At 39.8% G+C, this 12,440-nt stretch overlaps 1 non-coding gene across 1 annotated transcript; it reads left to right on the forward strand.

Moving 5' to 3' along the window:
- Positions 1-6,341: 6,341 nt before the first annotated feature.
- trnaf-gaa (transfer RNA phenylalanine (anticodon GAA)) lies at positions 6,342-6,414 on the forward strand. Its single transcript has one exon. It is a non-coding gene; the product is annotated as a tRNA-Phe (tRNA).
- The last annotated feature ends 6,026 nt before the right edge of the window (positions 6,415-12,440 follow it).

The raw sequence follows: 12,440 nt of genomic DNA on the forward strand, positions 1-12,440 counted from the left end.
GTTGAAAATGAAACGTAAACTGAAAAAAAATGTAAATAATGTTTGACCTGTATTGCACTCAAAAAATTACAACAGCACAATATTTAATGTTTTACCTCATGAATTTAACTGGGTTTTTTGTTTGTTTTTGTTTGTTTTTAATAAACATTTAAATTTTGAGTCTTACAACACATTTTCAAAAAAAGCTTGGACGGTCAAGCATTTGCGAATTTGTAATGTTGCTATTCCTTCACACAACACTTAAAAGATGTTTAGGTAGTGAAAACAGCAAGTGATGAAGCGTTTCAGGTGTTATTTTGTCCCATTCTTCCTGCAAACAAGTCATCAGGTGTGCAACAATATGGGGTCATCATGATCATATTTTTCAGTTCAAAATTCCCCACACATTCTCTATTGGGGACAGAGGGGACAGGCACCCTCTTCTTCCACAGCCATGCCTTTTTTAATGTGTCCAGAATGTGGTTTTGCATTGTCTTCTTAAAATATCCTTGGAAAAGTTGTCATCTTGAAGGCAGCATATGTTGCTTCAAAATCTCAGTGTACTTTTCTGCATTAATGCTGCCATCACAGAAGTGTAAGTTACCTTTACCAAGGACATTGACACAACCCCAGACCATGACAGACCCTGGCTTTTGGACTTATGCCATATAAATTAATGTGACAAAACTTTAAATCACAAACACTGCAGTGGTAAATTACATGGGTAAACTCCATCCCAACAGAAGTGCCAAAGTGTGTGAGGTTTATCCATCCAGTGGCAGTTCTTGCTTGTATGGTGCCCTGAGCCAAATAGTAGAGCAGGAATCATAATCCAGAAACGAGCGAGGGTCAGTCAATCAGCAAACAATGCAACAGAGAACAAGCAAAAGACAAGGTCGAGGATAAATGTAAACACGCGTCGTACACTGGAAATCAGGTGGAAAACAAACAGCTCAGTAAAGTTAGACATGGGGGTACTAGACGATACTTTGCAAAGTGGGGAAGTGAGAGCTGAGTATATGTAGGAGAGAGGAGGGTGTACCCCGTCTCTCACCCATAGTCAGCTGGGATAGGCTCCAGCTTTCCTGCGACCCTGTAGAAGGATAAAGCGGCTAGAGATAATGAGATGAGATGAGAGTTAATTGCTCAAAAGAGTAGGTGTTAATCCAGGGAGTTAAATTTAAGCAACTCTGTTAAGTGTTGATTTTAAAATCAACACTTAACAGAGTTGCTCCCAGCATTCCAACATATCTGTGATGTGTTTGCCTAAAGAGCGGGACGACTCCGAGCGGGGACAGCGGACGACAGCTTTCCTTCCTTCGACTGTACCGAGTGTCTTTGTGTAAGTCAATCAAAGGTATTATGTCTATTTAATAATACTTTCTATGCAGTAGCATTTTACATGTGCCGAAAATAAGTAGCAGGGAGTCCCGGCTGCAGCTAACATTGTGACTAGGCAAGTCCCATGTTAAGGTTAGCATGATTGTTATATGTTATTTTTTGATGGGTACATTAATGTTCCTTTTGCACAAGAGTGTTGATGAATATATGTAGTTTGCTTGATGTAACTATACATGTTTGGATAATGTGGTATATATGTACAACTGCACATTTTTTGTGAGGGGTTTAAGCTAGCTAAAGTGATGTAGCACATGCACCAGGCGTCGCGTTAGCGAACATTCTCTGTCAGAAAAATCAATTGGGAAAAAAAATAGCTATGATCTAGTCTTGATGAATGATGCTGTTGGCTTTACATGGCAAAATGTCATGGCAGCTGAGTGTCAAGCTATGGAGTAGAGAGCCGGGGCTGGACCGGGGGGTTGAGCTCCTGCTTGCTGAGGGGCAGCTACTGAAAGCCGGGCAAGCTCTGAGAGCCGGGTGGCATGTTGCTGCTGGAAGAATACACACACACACTAGGCCACCACACCAAGTCCTGCTCTAAATCCGGAGCTTTTTATGGGCGGGAGTTTATTTAAAAAAAAACTTTTTCGGGATTAAAAAAAAAAAAAAACGTTAATCATAACTTTAGCTTCTCAATCTAACGTTAGCCGGAGCTAACACCGGAGTCACACACACCCTCAGCTGCTGCCATAATAATAAATGTCTGAAATGCGAAAAGAGCTTATTTAACTTAACAAGTTACACACATACCTGTCAACCCTCCCGTTTTTCCTGGGAAATCCCTTATTTTGACTTATTTCCCGCTGTCTTCCCGTTTTTTTTATTTTCCCGAAAATATCCCTTATTTTCACATTATATAAAAGTCCCGTATTTTCACAATATAAAAAAGCCGGTAGGTCCAGAATTCATGACGCGCCTCTGACAGGAGTTTACCGCAGGAAGTCGTGCCATGAATTCACGTCCCCGCCCTCTCCAGTACAGCAGGTGGCAGTCTAGTAATTACACATTGATTTTAATTGCATGTCTGTGAAGAAGACTGTCAGAACCATAACACTAGTCTGACCAAGGTCACTGCTCGGAACTTCTCACAAAACTAAAAGATGGTCGTAATTCTTTCCTCAGGCAGGGCTTGAAGTGGGCCGGAACTGCGTTCCTGCACTTCTTTATTTTCACCGGAGTGGCAGCGCAGTTGTGTGCGAAGTTTCCCCATTTGTTTGTCTGGCACTGCCTCAACCACAGGCTTGAATTAGCAGTTGGGGATGTTTTAAAGCAGATCAATGGCATGAACAACTTTAAGATCTTCTTCGACAAGCTGTACAGCCTTTATCACGCTTCGCCAAAAAATCAGTGCGAGCTGAGCAGCTGTGCGCAGCGTGTTGAGCAGCGCCTTCTTGTTATTGGCCGCGTCCTTTCCGTGCGCTGGGTCGCATCCAGTGAGCGCACCGTGAGAGCGGTTTGGTGATTAGTGAACTTAGTTAAACTTAAAGGTGTTTATGTATGTGATTAGTAAACTTAAAGGTGTTAAACCTTCTTTTGCTTTTCTTTTAGTGCAATACGTGCACTAACTACTCATTTTTTTATTTTTGAAACTTAAAGTAATGTTGTGATGACTTGTTTTTATTTTAGTTTAAACTTAATATGATGCAATGTTTTTCTGTTGTTCTTAAGGTTATCAACCTAATCAAGCCCTTCATCACCTTTGAACTTCAATAAAAAACAAAAAAGGGGGAAAACTGAGTGTTCCTTGTGTGACCAAAGCTCTTTTGAAGTTGGGGCACAAAACTGGGGAAAATCATACACAACTTGACAATATGGTTGTGGTTCTTATTTCTGATTTGTTTTTACTCCAGCTGTCTACAAACTAAGACACTTCGTTCAAAAATAATATCTGAGAGTCATTGTGAAAACACATCTGTTCAAACAACAAATACTGTAGCACAACAACAGATGAAAAGAGTAGAGCATTGTCCTTATGAGCCAAGTTTTGCAAAATGTGTGAAGGCAATACAAAAACTGTGAAGTTTTCAATTAAAAAATTTGAACTTGATTTGAACTTATTTGAATGAACGGGATGGCATTGTCAGAAAATCAGGGTTCCTGCACTTCTTTTTTTCCCACTTCAAGCACTGTCCTCAGGGAGCGAGTTTCAGTAGACTCTAGACTAGAGACATGAATAAAGAAAGGAGCGAGGCAAAACCAAAAAAGGTGTATTGCCGCTAATTGCCCAAATGGCAGGATGAATTTAATTTTGTGAAGAAAAGTCAGTTCGATTACCGACTTTCCAAAATTTTCGGAAATTTCGACTTTACGAAATTTTCCCTTATTTTGAGTTAAAAATCTGGGAAATATCCCTTTTTTTCAAACCTCAAAGTTGACAGGTATGGTTACACACTGTGTAGCTATCTATGCATATAAACAATAACGTCACTATCATGTTTATGCCTTTACTCGTGAGTAAGCTAAAAATCAAAACAAATATGCTGACATTCGAACTCAGGCGATTAAAGCCAGGCAAAAATTCTCCTGTCTCTACACATCCATGGTGAACATACTGTAAATTATGGCACAGTGTGGATGTATTCTCTTCTTTTTTTCTTCATAGTTAATCATGTTGGTGAAGGTGAGATTTGGAGAAACGCAGAAGTATGTCAAAGTGGCTGAGACTGAAGATGGCTATGATGACTTCAACACATTTCTTCAGAAAGGTTGGCATCATTTTTCATGCAGCCCAGAATGTTTGTGTTAATTGACTACTTGCTATAATACCTGTTGAATGTATGTGATATTTACATGTCTTATATTGTGGAGTTGTGTTTATGATAGCTAATGGTAATGCCCTGTGAAGAAATCAAAAAGTACTTTTAGAAGCTGACCTAAAATGTTGAAAAACAAGCTTAGCAAATTTCTGATAATGCTCTTATTGTAATTTTTCATTGCTCTAAATCTAATATTTTTATCAGTCATTCAAAAGCTAGATCTTCCACTTGAGACTGAGCTGCACTTGACAGATGAATCAGGGACAGAAGTCGATGCAGATGTGTTTGAGGAGCTTTTGCAAGCAGGGAACCTTACTGTTAGGGTGACAACTGAAAAGTCAACAGGTGAGACTCAGCCTTGTTAGGGAGGGAGTGGATCATCAATAATGAATATTGTGGAGAACTACTTATTTTTTCATTTTGTGTATACATTTTTTTAACCGTTTACGGTTGTGCTTCAACATGATCTATCGTATACTTCGTTGGAATCAACCATGTCAGACAACTCATCTGTGTCAGTGTCAGGAGACTCCTTGCCAGTATCCTCTGATTCATCAGATGCAACAGTGATTGTTCAGACAAACGGAGGGAAGAGAACCCATGCTGAACGAGAATCGGCAAAAGAGGTATGCAGCTTTTGTAACAAATGATATTAGTTATCAAATATCAGACACAAAGATATTGTGCAGTTAAACTGTGGTTTTGTTGTTGGACGTAATGATGATGATGAATAATTGCTAACTTTCTGATTCTTTATCTTTCAGATGGTGAGAGATGCTCTCCAGGCTAAACCGGGTGGACAGATTATTTTGGACGAATATGATAAAATGAAAACATTGACGGATAGCACAAGGAGACAGTTGGGAAACCTTCTTGTGGCCGACATGGTTGAAATTCATGCGTAAAACTTAAATGTCCATATTTCTACTTTACTTAATATAGAAATTATTTTAAAAAGAGCACACTCATTTTACGACATTGCATATTAGGAAAGCAATTTATTACTTCATTTTTTCTATGATAGAAATAGATATTAAATGGCTAAAACATGATACAAAAACGAACAGTTTGAGAGAGACTAAAACTCACTGAAGCTAACAATAGTAAAAATTTGTATCTTTTAAACTGAAGGAAATGTAGTAGTAATGTCATGTTTATGTTTCAGGAGGAGCCCATCTGTCTCTGTGCGAAGTAAATATGCTTTGGGCATCATCTCTCTATTTCCCAGCCTCAGAGAGCCATACTCAGACAATGGATATCTCATCTCATCTCATTATCTCTAGCCGCTTTATCCTTCTACAGGGTCGCAGGCAAGCTGGAGCCTATCCCAGCTGACTACGGGCGAAAGGCAGGGTACACCCTGGACAAGTCGCCAGGTCATCACAGGGCTGACACATAGACACAGACAACCATTCACACTCACATTCACACCTACAGTCAATTTAGAGTCACCAGTTAACCTAACCTGCATGTCTTTGGACTGTGGGGGAAACCGGAGCACCCGGAGGAAACCCACGCGGACACGGGGAGAACATGCAAACTCCACACAGAAAGGCCCTCGCCGGACCCGGGGTTCGAACCCAGGACCTTCTTGCTGTGAGGCGACAGCGCTAACCACTACACCACCGTGCCGCCACAATGGATATGTAAGTTTGTAAATGAAAAGCTTGTACGTCAATTTTTGTAGTAGTAATATGTTCTGAACTTATGCTACAATTTATTGTTTTTAATATTACAGGAACACTTCTATGGCCCACAGAGTGGATCCGGCTATCAAAACCTCTCTCTCTCTCTGTGTGTGTGTGTCCACTTCTAAGGGAGATCATTACCCACTTGACACTGTGGATAACAGTGAAATAATCAAGACTGCATGATTGGGGGGTAACAGTGAAATGAGCGAGCACAGAGAACACATTTACCTCATTATTTAGCTTATTATTTGCTCATTCTTTCATGTGAACTTTTGTTCATTTAATTAAAAACACGCTTGGAATAAAACAAATTGCCAACAACATAAAAGAGTTTCATTAATCAATTACCACATTACATATGTCATACTTCCAGATGATACTATATATTATTTTTATCACTTTATATTTTATTAGATTTTGGTTAAAAAGGAACACCATGTGACCTTACTGATTGGATTTAGCAACTACTAATGTTTATATCAGGGACATGACTACACAGCTGGTAACTGCTCTTGCTGAAATAGCTCAGTAGGGAGAGTGTTAGACTGAAGATCTAAAGGTCCCTGGTTCAATCCTGGGTTTCGGCATTGAGGACTGCGGTGTGTGTTTATTTAAGCCTTTGACCAAGGGTCTGTTTGATTTTTTTTTTTTTTTACCAGGTCGCTGTCAGTATATGCCAGTAATTTGGTGGGGAAAACAACTTGCCCTCTGTTCCATGGTGTAATGGCTAGCACTGTGGACTTTGACTCTAGTGATGTGAGCTCAAATATCTGTAGAGCCTTTGTTTGCAGCTTGTAATATAGACTGCAAAAAATGATCTCTTGTTGAGAGAAAATATATTTAATATGGGTGACTTTATCTATTATTTCTTATTAGAAGTTTTGTAGAACTCAAATAAGATTATTTAGCTTACTTTGAGACGTTTTTACTAATTTCAAGCCTTAAATTTTCTTATTCTTTTGGCAGATAATTTTGCTCATTTTAAGCATTCAATTCTAGAAAGAAGCAAAATTATCTGCCAATAGAATAAGAAAATTTAAGGCTTGAAATTAGTAAAAACGTCTCAAAGTAAGCTAAATAATCTATTTGAGTTCTAGTAAACTTCTAATAAGAAATAATAGATATATTCACCCATATTAAAGATATTTTCTCTCAACAAGAGATCATTTTTTGCAGTGTACACAGATTGTCTCAACTACAGGGCCCTTTTGGTCAAGCACACTGTCATGTCCCAAACCCTTTGTTTCCGTTAAAGTGCTCGTCTTATGAAAATTACATTACCCCTGGAAATTATACCTTATAAAACTAGACATGTTAAATAGTTTACTGCCTCAATTGTATCTTAATACAAGACCGGGAACATGTTCTGTTTAGTTGGTAAAGTTTGGCTCTTTGAATCCGCCATTACACGAACGTGTTCCTGGTAAGTTACTGTTCATTCAAAGAAGTGATGTCATATGCGAAATGCTTGAAAGTTCGTGGCATTTCCGGCTTCATCTGCTTTACAAAGTGTAGCACATTTTAAACTTTTTTTTAAATTCTGCAACAAAACTAAAACCAAAGCATGCCTCCTAAGGGGTGTGTCCTTCAAGGCTGTTCAGGTGTAGCCGATTAAAAAAGAAGAATTTTGATCCATTGTAGCCCAAAGTTGGCAGGGCACTTGCAGAATGAATGGGTTTGATTTGTACCAACAAAGAGAGGTAACTTCAAGCTGACAGGACGGTTTGGTGTCTGCTCCATACATTTTGTAAAAGATAAATTTGTGAGGTACAGTAGAGTCACATTGAAGGATCTGAGCGATGTCTGGTATGCGGAGCAGTTCCTACGATCTGGAAACAAAAGTCAGAAGTGCCATCCCAAAGAGCTCACCGCACAGTAAGTGTTAAGCTTGCGTTTAGCCTGTTGCTTGAATTTATAAGTTGTCCATTGGCTCGCCAGACCCATTTTACTGGGGCACGTGCCCCAATATATACCGTATCTGCTGTGATCCAGTAAAATTTCCTGATCACATTTCAGAAACAGTAATGTATTTGGCACTGCAGAATCAGTTACTGCAATTAATTTTTTTATTAGAACCCCGATGCTGTAGTTGAAGGAGAGGGTGTAAAGGCTGTTTGTGTTTGATGCAGCATTTGAAGAAGGAGGAGCTGCTTTTTATACAACAGTAGACACAGATGCTCCAGCTGTTTTGGCTATAGTACACTCGGGTGAAATACCCAAAGGAGAAGAGAGAGGTTGTTGAGAGAGTTTATTGTGTTTCCAGGCAGTATTTGATGGAAGATGGATATGATGTGTTAATAGTAGCTGAAGATACAGTATTAATTGAACAGCGTACATTTTGCTCATGTTGTGAGAGAATCTCATTCAGAGTCTATAAATACAGAAAAACCCCGATGAGTTAGTTGAGAGAGATAACAGGATGGTGTGTCCATTCATTTTATATAGAAATCATGCTTTTAGATACAATATAACATCGCACCTATTTCAGTGGACAAAAAGGCAACGACAAGATTCAAAAATACACAGGGAAGTTTCTCACAAAGTGATAAATTATAAATTAATCTTGGAATGGCCTTTTCCTTCACACCAATTCCATGATTATTGTAGGGACTTTACCTTAAAATTTCAAACAGGCTCAATTCACCTTAAAATCAGCTCTCTGTAAAGGGACACCGCAAGAAGGTCATAGGGTTTGGAATTTTGGGAAAACAATATTTTATGGTTGCAGAGATACGATGATTTTAGTAAAAAATAAATAACAGTAATTGCCCCCCCCCCCCCCCCCCCACATTGTAGCACAAAACAGAAAGGGTCTACAGGGTCAAGTCAGGTTTATTTGTATAGTGCTTTTAACAATAAACATTGTCGCAAAGCAGCTTTACAGAATTAGAACAACTTAAAACATGAGCTAATTTTATCCCTAATCTATCCCCTAATCTATCCCTAATCTACCCCCAATGAGCAAGCCTGTGGCGACGGTGGCAAGGAAAAACTCCCTCAGACGACATGAGGAAGAAACCTCGAGAGGAACCAGACTCAAAAGGGAACCCATCCTCATTTGGGCAACAACAGACAGCCTGACTATAATATTAACAGTTTTAACATGAGGACAGTTTCGTTGATGTTATAACTCTTCATTGATGGAAAATTGAGTGCAAAACTGTTCATGATAACTGCAGTCCTAAAGTTAGCAAGACAACTGTAGTCCTCAGCCATAAAAGCATTACTGTAAGAGTCAAGCGCATCCTCCAGGTATAACCCTCAAATATCCTCATGGGGCCGTCCTTCACAGGAGCGATGCGATAAAACTCCGACCAGACACAGGGCACCATGATGGATCAAGCAGGTCCGAGGGGCAGAAGAGGCCAGCATCTCAATCCCAGGACCAACATGTAACTCAGAGGGATAGCTTGGGGGGGGAAGAGAGAGAGAAAGAAAACACATGTTGTTAGGTATGCCCTAAAAATGACAAGTATTAAATCTGTGTGGTAGGCTCGTAGAGACGAGAGTCTTGACATCAGGCATAACACACAACAATGGCATGTTAATATGGTAAAAAATATATCATGACCTGCTCTGGCTGGATGCTTGATTGGGTGATGGGAGCACACTCCTCAGCAATGATGAGATGCAGATGGGACCCTTAGGGCTGGCCAAGACAATTCAGTTACATTTCACCGGGTCTGGGACATGCGACAGAAGTCTGACGGCCGATTCCCTGCAGGCTACGATAGCCAGTCGAGGTCTCCAGCCTCTCCACCAAAAGATTTCCTGTTGACTCCATGTAACTCAGAGGGACAGATTTGGGGTGGGGGAGGGGGGAGGGAAAGAAAACACAGGTTGTTAGGTATGCCCAATGTCACCTGAATAAGTAGGAGCAGTATACATATTGCACCGAGTACAAGCAGGGACTCCGGCAACTAACTAAGACAGCATAACTAAAAGGAGAGAGCCAGAAGGTAACACAGGCATGAGGGAGCCCTGGGACATAAAGCAGCCAGCCACTACACCGTCAACAAACTCGAGTGAGCAAGCGAGTGGGGACTGACAGCATCCATACATCCCAGTTTACCAAAACACTCTATGTTTGAGGACCTCTAGATCTACACCTTTACCTCATAAACACCATTAACAAAAGGCTTGACTAAACAGATATGTTTTCAGCCTAGACTTAAATGCTGAGACTGTGTCTGATTCCCGAACATTACTTGGAAGGCTGTTCCATAACTGTGGGGCTTTGTAAGAAAAGGTTCTGCCTCCTGATGTAGCCTTCACTATACGAGGTACCAGCAGATAGCCTGCACCTTTTGATCTAAGTAGGTGTGGCGGGTCATAGAGGAGCAGAAGTTCACTCAGGTACTGTGGTGCGAGACCATTTAGTGCTTTAAAGGCCAATAGTAGTATTTTATAATCAATACGAAATTTGATTGGGAGCCAATGCAGTGTGGATAAGACAGGCGTGATGTGGTCATATTTTCTAGTTCTAGTAAGGACTCTTGCTGCTGCATTTTGAACTAACTGGAGCTTATTTATGCACTTATTGGAACATCCAGACAGTAAGGCATTACAATAATCCAACCTGGAGGTAACGAAAGCATGGACTAGTTTTTCTGCGTCATGCAATGACATTAAATTTCTTATCTTTGCAATATTTCTGAGATGAAAGAAAGCTATCCGGGTGATGTTATCAATGTGAGTTTCGAATGAAAAACTGGGGTCAATAATCACTCCGAGGTCTTTTACTGCTGCACGTGAAGAAACAGAAAGGCCATCCAGAGTCACTGTGTAATCAGAAAACTTACTTCTAGCTGTATGTGGTCCTAGCACAAGTACTTCAGTCTTGTCAGAGTTAAGCAGAAGGAAATTAATAAGCATCCAGTGTCTAATGTCCTTAACACATTCCTCAATTCTATTAAGCTGGTGTCTCTCATCAGGTTTTGCAGAGACATACAACTGTGTGTCATCAGCATAACAGTGGAAACTAATACAATGTTTACGAATAATATCGCCCAGAGGTAACATATATAGAGAAAAAAGCAGTGGACCCAAGACAGAACCTTGTGGAACACCAAACTTTACCTCGGTACGTCTAGAAATATCACCATTTATATCAACATACTGATAACGATCAGTTAGATAAGACCTGAGCCAGGAGAGGGCCATTCCCTTAACTCCCACAACATTTTCTAGTCTATCCAGAAGAATGGAATGATCAATGGTATCAAATGCTGCACTAAGGTCAAGCAACACAAGTAGCGAGACACAGCCCTGATCAGACGCCAACAGTAGGTCGTTTACTACTTTAACCAGTGCTGTCTCTGTGCTATGATGAGGTCTAAATCCTGACTGATACATTTCATGGATGTTATTCCTATGTAAATATGAGCATAACTGCTGTGCCACAGCTTTTTCAAGGATCTTGGAGATAAAGGGGAGGTTTGATATTGGCCGATAATTGGACAGCTGACAGGGATCAAGGTCAGGTTTTTTAATCAGGGGTTTGATAACTGCTAGTTTAAAGGATTTGGGTACATAGCCAATCATAAGAGAAGAATTTATTATTTTTAGAAGCGGTTCAATTACTCCAGGCATTATCTGTTTGAATAGATGTGTCGGTAAGGGATCTAGTACGCAAGTTGAGGCTTTTGATGTAGAGATTAATGAAAGTAATTCAGTTTCTTTTAGGGGAGTAAAACATTCTAACTGATGATCTGATACAGTTATATTGTTAACTACAAGGTCACTTTCATTGTCTAACCTTAAATTAGTAGTTTGAATTTTTTGTCGGATATTCTCAATTTTGTCATTAAAAAAATTCATGAAGTCGTTGCTACTACATACTGCAGGTGTGCATCTGTCTATAGTGGACTTATTCCTGGTTAATTTTGCTACAGTATTAAATAGGAATCTAGGATTATTTTTGTTATCTTCTATTAGGGAGGAGAGATATGTTGATCTCGCAGCACTAAGAGCTTTTCTATACTTCAGGAAGCTCTCCTTCCACGCCAATTTGAACACTACCAATTTTGTTTGACGCCATTTATGTTCCAATTTTCGAGTGGTCTGTTTTAAAGTGCGAGTGTCATCATTATACCAGGGTGCTAATTTTTTGTCTCTGACCATTTTCCTTTTTAGAGGAGCTACATTATCTAAAGTATGGCGGAATGTTGACTCTAAGCATTCAGTTGCCTGATCAAGTTCTGCAGGGGCTGACAGTGACCCAATCAAAGTTGACAGCTCTGGGAGATCATTTATAAAGCTCTGTGCAGTAGTTGACGTGAAAGTACGTTTAATACAGTAGCGTGGTGAGGTGCATATATTATTACTCAGACATATTTTGAATGAGATGAGACAATGATCTGAGATAACTTCAGACTGTGGAAGTATGACTATATTGTCTACGTTTAATCTGAATGTTAGTATTAGATCAAGGGTGTGACCACCATTATGGGTCGGTCCTATGACATTCTGCTTAATCCCGACTGAATCTAAGATGGACACAAACGCTGTTTTTAAAGGGTCTTCTGGGTTATCAAAGTGAATATTAAAATCTCCGACAACTAAAGCTTTGTCTAAGGAAATAACCAAATCTGAGATAAAATCTGCAAATTCA

The sequence above is a fragment of the Neoarius graeffei genome, chromosome 1, assembly GCF_027579695.1.
Source record: "Neoarius graeffei isolate fNeoGra1 chromosome 1, fNeoGra1.pri, whole genome shotgun sequence".
NCBI lineage: Eukaryota > Metazoa > Chordata > Actinopteri > Siluriformes > Ariidae > Neoarius > Neoarius graeffei.